Genomic DNA, 6,000 nt, shown 5'->3' with positions numbered 1-6,000 from the left:
GGAATACATGGTTAGAGGGATAAGACAGCCTATTTCAACCTCTGCAACTTTGCCCAACTCCATCCCTGTCTCAGTTCATTCTCTGTTGAAATTCTCATGTCTTTGATACCTCTTGGCTTGATTATTCCAATACCTGATGTCATCTGAAGCTCTGCTGCTTGTGTCCTTACTTACGATAAGTCCCCATCACCCAGCACTCTGGTGATCCCTGGGCTATGTTGGCTCCCAAATAATGTTTCAATTTTAAAGTTCTCTTCCTTGTTTCTAATTTGCTTTGTGGCCCTACCTCTCCCCTCCCCATCGCTGTAATCTCCTCCAGCCCCACACATCTCCAATATACCTACATTCACTTGGTTCTGGCCCCTTGAACGACCTGGATTTCAGACTCTCCACCACTGGTGGTGGTGCCTTCAGCTGCCTTGGCAAGATACTCCGGAATTCCTTCCCTAAATTTCTCCATCTCCCGACCTCTCTTTCCACCTTTAAGGCATTTCTTAAAACTTGTCTCTTTGACCAAGTTTTTGGTCATCTGGAGTAACTTATGTGACCTGGTGTCCACATTTGCTACGTAATGGATCCCAGGAAGCACCTTGGGATGCTTCATTACATTGAAAATTCGATACAAATACAAATTGTCATTATTTGTATTACATTATTGCCAAACATGTTGTTGTGTCGCAGTACTGATCATTTCACACTTCTCTCCATCTATACCTACCCAATTTATGAGTGTTTGAAAAAGAGTGAATAATTTTTGCATTCATTCAAGGGGTGTGGGTGTCACTAGGGGCTGTTTAGCACAGGGCTAAATCGCTGGCTTTGAAAGCAGACCAAGGCAGGCCAGCAGCACGGTTCAATTCCCGTAACAGCCTCCCTGAACAGGCGCCGGAATGTGGCGACTAGGGGCTTTTCACAGAAACTTCATTTGAAGCCTACTTGTGACAAGCGATTTGAAAAATAAATGAAAATCGCTTATTGTCACAAGTAGGCTTCAAATGAAGTTACTGTGAAAAGCCCCTAGTTGCCAAATTCCAGCGCCTGTTCAGGGAGGCTGTTATGGGAATTGAACTGTGCTGCTGGCCTGCCTTGGTCTGCTTTCAAAGCCAGCGATTTAGCCCAGTGCTAAACAGCCCCAGTGATTTTCATTTCATTTTCATCTAGTCTGGCATTTATTGACGATCCCTAATTAAGCTAAGGTGGTGGTGAGCTGCCTTCTTGAACCGTTGCAGTTCATAGAATCTCGACAGTGCAGAAGGAGGCCATTCGGCCAATTGAGTCTGCACCGACCCTCCAAAGGAGCATCCTACCTAGGCTCGCCCCTGCCCCGCCCTCCCAAAAAGCCAGCCTTTTTGGATGCTAAGGGACAATTTAGAATGGCCAATCCATCTAACGTGCACATTTTTGGACAGTGGGAGGAAACCAGAGCGGCTGGAAGAAACCCACGCAGTCACGGGGACATAGTGCAAACTCCGCACAGTCACCCGAGGTCGGAATTGAACCCGGCCCCTGCGAGGCAGCGATGCTAATCACTGTGCCACTGTGTCACCACTATGTGGTGTATGTACACCCACAGTGCTTTTAGGGAGGGAATTCCAGGATTTTGATCCAGCCACAGTGAAGGAATGCCAATGTTTCCAAGTCAGGATGGTGTGCGGTTTGGAGGCGAAATTCCAGGTGGTGGCATGCACAGTTGACGCTGCACAGAACTGTATTTTTGGATCTGTAGTGCGGACCTGATGAAAATAAAATATAATCACTCGATGCACTTCAGTACTATTCAACCAAGTTTAAACATTTTTATTTGAATTTTCGCTGCATTTTATTAATTACCCCCTCCTGGCTTTCACTCAGTCTTAAGACATTGTCCTCGACTTCTATCAGCAGAGAAACTTGATTTCCAATAAAAATAAGGGGGGGGGGGGGTTCATTAACACACGAAACAAGATTGCATCCAGATCCTAGAGCTGCGCTCAATTATACCAGAGCGAGAGAGAGCGCTGAAAGATACATTGCGGGAAATCAACCTGAAATTAACTATTGAGTGAAATGGTAAGAGACCGGGAACGGTGAGTGAAACGAGCTATTTTTGGGGGAGTTGTGTGTTGAATATGCAAATACAGCAACGGGTCTGGGCAGATCCAGCCTCACCTGTCAGTCTCGCTTTCTCAGTCCAGAGGAGCTTTTGTTTCAATTGGAGCAAAGGGACGCGCGAAGCAGAGCAGCGCCTGGCTTTCCTCTGCGTGTAAACCCATCGTTAACCCTTGAGGGGGAATCAAGAGGGGGTCACCTTCCTTTGGGATACAGCTGTTTGAAAGTGCCTGGATCGATCGCTACTCAACGCCGATCTGCAGTAAGTGTTTGATGAGTTTGAGGAGTATTTACAAAGGCGCCTCAATGGGTTCCAATATATTTTCAGACTATTGATCGCATTGACTAGCATTGCTTTGTGTTTTTAAGTCCAACGCGGCTGGTATCCAGTCTGGAAAGAGGAGACAGATTTATTTTTGTGTGTGCGTGTGTGGCAATGTTTGTCCTTTTGAAATCGACCGCCTGCCATGTTCGCGGTTTTAAAACTGAGCGGGGTGGGTGTTTGTCTGGGGAGGGGAGCGGGCTGGGGGTGGGCAGTGCTGGGTCCGACCCCAGCACCTGCTGGATTCCAGCGCATTCCAGGGAGAAACCCAATACAGGTGAATGTTTCAGATCACAACGACTACCTTGATTTTTGCTCTGAGTGCCCCCACCCCCCCATCTCCCCACCCCAACCTTTCCTAATCACTGCTAGCCCATTTTGAAACTCGGGACTGGGAGAAAAAAATCAGCTCCCAAGGTTGAGAGTGGAAGGAGTTTTCTTTGTACACTGTGCCGGAGAAGTTAATGCGGTAATCTCCCATCTCTCTCTGTCTCCATTCAAAGACAAACTTCACCAGAGGCCCTTTTTTCCCCCCTGAAAGTTTATTTTTGGTGGGCTGTCCTTTCCTCTGACTACTTCATCCTGAAATATCTTGGGATGCCTGAGGTTGGAAGAGCTCTGTAAAGTTCTGGTGAAGTTGCTGGCTTAGTTCCAGCAGTGAAGAGGTTGAATTTCAATTAATGATGAAAGGTGGGATGGATTGTTTTTTAAAAATCTTTATTGTCACAAGTAGGCATGCATTAACACTGCAAATGAAGTCACCGTGAAAAGCCCCTAGTTGCCACATTCCGGCACCTGTTCGGGTACACAGAGGGATAATTCAGAATGTTCAAATTACCCAACAGCGCGTCTTTCGGGACTTGTGGGAGGAAACCGGAGCACCCGGAGGAAACCCACGCAGACACACGGGGAGAATGTGCAAACTCCGCACAGACAGTGACCCAAGCCGGGAATCGAACCTGGAACTCTGATGCTGTGAAACAACAGTGCTAACCACTGTGCTGCCCCAGGTTTGAGGGGACCATGAATACATTTTTTAAAAAAAGTTGGGCGAATGCCTGATTAGTAAAAAGAAAATCGAGAGCCAAAATATAAATGTGAAAATCGAGGCCAGAACATGAGCGTGAATGATTAGAACAGAAACAGAAAATGCTGGACAATTTCAGCAGGTCTGCTAGCATCTGTGGCGAGAGGAGGGAGCTAAGGTGTCGAGTCTGGATTAATGAATGATTGGTGTTAACCAAATTTGAAGACTGATGTTTGCTCAATTGCTGCGGAAATATGTTGAGAAAGATGACAGCTGACTGCAGGATTAATATGAGATGGAAAGTGGATAGTTAGTTCTGACTTAGAATGATGAGCAAACCAGAAATAATCTTGAATCTTTATTTGGGAGCTCAGTGGGTTGGATTGAGATTGTGACAAAATGACATGGTCCATGGAGGGAATGATGAATTGCATGGTAACGCTTCATGCTTAGGGCACACGTGTTCATGTGTCGAAATAAGAAAAATAACTAATGAGCACCTTTCCTATCCTTAGGATATCACACAAGTGAAATACAGATGTGATGTGACGGCCAGACTTTGCACATCAATAATCCACTGCAATGAGATAAATAGTTTAAATAAATAGTGTTGGGGGGGGGGGTTATTGGCAAGGACATTGGGAGAACCCTTTTTTTGTATTTTGAATAGTGCCATAGATCTTTCTGTCTCCTAAAAATATTCTGGTCTTTCTGTCTCCTAAAAATATTCTGGTCTTTCTGTCTCCTAAAAATATTCTTTATTCGGGGCAGCACAGTAGCACTGTGGTTAGCACTGCTGCCACACGCGGCGAGGACCCGGGTTCGATCCTGGCCCTGGGTCACTGTCAATGTGGAGTTTGCACATTTTCCCATGTCTGCGTGGGTCTTACCCTCGCAACCCAAAGATGTGCACGTAGGTGAATTGACCACGCAAAATTGCCCCTAAATTGGGACAAAAGAAAAAGAATTGGGTACTCTAAATTTATTTTAAAAAATTCTTTATTCATCAAATTTGCAAAAGTAGATGACAAAACATCTCAACTTAAAATTTACAGTGCCGTGAATTTGATTTGTCTCCATCCAGTATGTTCCATTCCTCGGTGCCTTTGCACCATCGTACTTCTCTTGATATTTACATTTCTGTGTCAGACATACAGCTTGAGGGCAAAAAACATTTCAAATTGAAAAAAGAAAGAAAGTGCAACAGAATTCAACTTTTCTTCCTACGACATGCTCCTCTCTGAGGCGCCTCAATACATTTTGAAAATCTTGATATTTATAAAGTATACTCAATGTCAGGCATACTGTCCAAAGGGTTCTTCAAATCCCTCGGTGTGCAATGACTGAATGGCCCCATTGCACCTCTGTGGTGGCTGCTGCAAGCTTCAGTGAATCCCTCAGCATGTAGTCCTGACACTTGGAATGTGCCAGTCTGCAACACTCGGTCGAGGAAAACTCTCTGCATTGGAAGACCAGCAAACTTTGGCAGATCAAAGACCGTCTTTCACTGAGGTGATGATTCCCAGCCACAGTTGACGTTTACCTCGGTATGTATTCCTGGGAACAGCCTATAGAGCACAGAGTGCTGCTTCACAAAGCTGCTCGGGATGAATATCAACAAAAAACACTGCATTTCCCTGCAGGCCTTCTTTTCAAAGGCACTTTAGAAGGAGCTGGACTATAGCTTCTTCCCCACCACAGCCACCTTAAGAGCAACCTATAGAGGGGGTGAGACCCCAGGCATGTTGGAAGGATTTGACAGGGAGGGTATTTCTCACCACCGGCCAAGTAACATCTTGGAGCTTGTTGGAAAGTTTTGACAATGAGGCATTCCGCCACATGACTTTGACAGTCTGTTCAGGGAACCACCTGACAAGGTCGACCATCTCCTTTTCAGGCAGGGCCTCCAGGATGTTACCTAAGGTCTAACTGCTTGGAACATTCCACAGCAACATGGTCAGGCCCATCTTTCAGACGACCAGGAGTATAGTGAGGATGCAACATAATATCTGATCTGTAAAATACAGCTGTGACATTGCAGCACTCAGCACTGAAGTGCGAGCCTAGATTATGTGCTCAACTGCTGGAGTGGGGTTTGAATCTATAACTTTACGACTTAGCTGGGGCAAGTGCTATTGGTGAGTCAGTGCTGATCAAGAAGGGCCACATGAACCTGTGCGAGCGTAACCTTGTTATGCCAGCTGGTCAAAATGCAGTATTAAAACAGCTTTTGTATATCGATCAAGAGCGTTTGAAAGGAATCCTGAGTGATTCTTTGAATCCAAGCTTTTTGCTTCGCTAGTTTGCGGAATTTCTTTGTCGAATGTGTTTGGGCAAATATAACTCAGTTCCTACAGTGTGCAGTCCTGCAATATGAAATGCTGCAAAGTTTCAAACAAGCTATGAATCTCAGAGAGAGACAGTAAGGAAGATGGATTGAAGCACAAAATTAGGGAAAACTCAAAGTGGTGTAATCAGAGGTAGTTTCCACAAGATGGGATATAGGCATATTGTTGGTGTTGAGCACTACTTTATATCCAGCTCTTCTACCTGTGACCTGTGA

General features: G+C 45.4%; 1 protein-coding gene across 5 annotated transcripts in view; it reads left to right on the top strand.

The window, feature by feature from the left end:
• Positions 1-1,941: 1,941 nt before the first annotated feature.
• lypd6b (LY6/PLAUR domain containing 6B) overlaps positions 1,942-6,000 on the top strand; it is a 307,705-nt gene continuing 303,646 nt past the window's right edge. For 2 of the 5 annotated variants that reach the window (XM_072471272.1, XM_072471234.1), the window contains exon 1: positions 2,171-2,350. The gene's annotated coding sequence lies outside the window, so the exon portion shown is untranslated. Of the gene's footprint in view, positions 2,050-2,170; positions 2,351-6,000 lie in introns of those variants that run through there. The other 3 variants (XM_072471251.1, XM_072471262.1, XM_072471242.1) reach the window with 3 other exon arrangements.

The sequence above is a fragment of the Scyliorhinus torazame genome, chromosome 2 (assembly GCF_047496885.1).
Source record: "Scyliorhinus torazame isolate Kashiwa2021f chromosome 2, sScyTor2.1, whole genome shotgun sequence".
In the NCBI taxonomy this organism is placed as follows: domain Eukaryota; kingdom Metazoa; phylum Chordata; class Chondrichthyes; order Carcharhiniformes; family Scyliorhinidae; genus Scyliorhinus; species Scyliorhinus torazame.
Note: the sequence above shows the minus strand (reverse complement) of the source record. Positions and strands in the feature narration are given on the sequence as shown.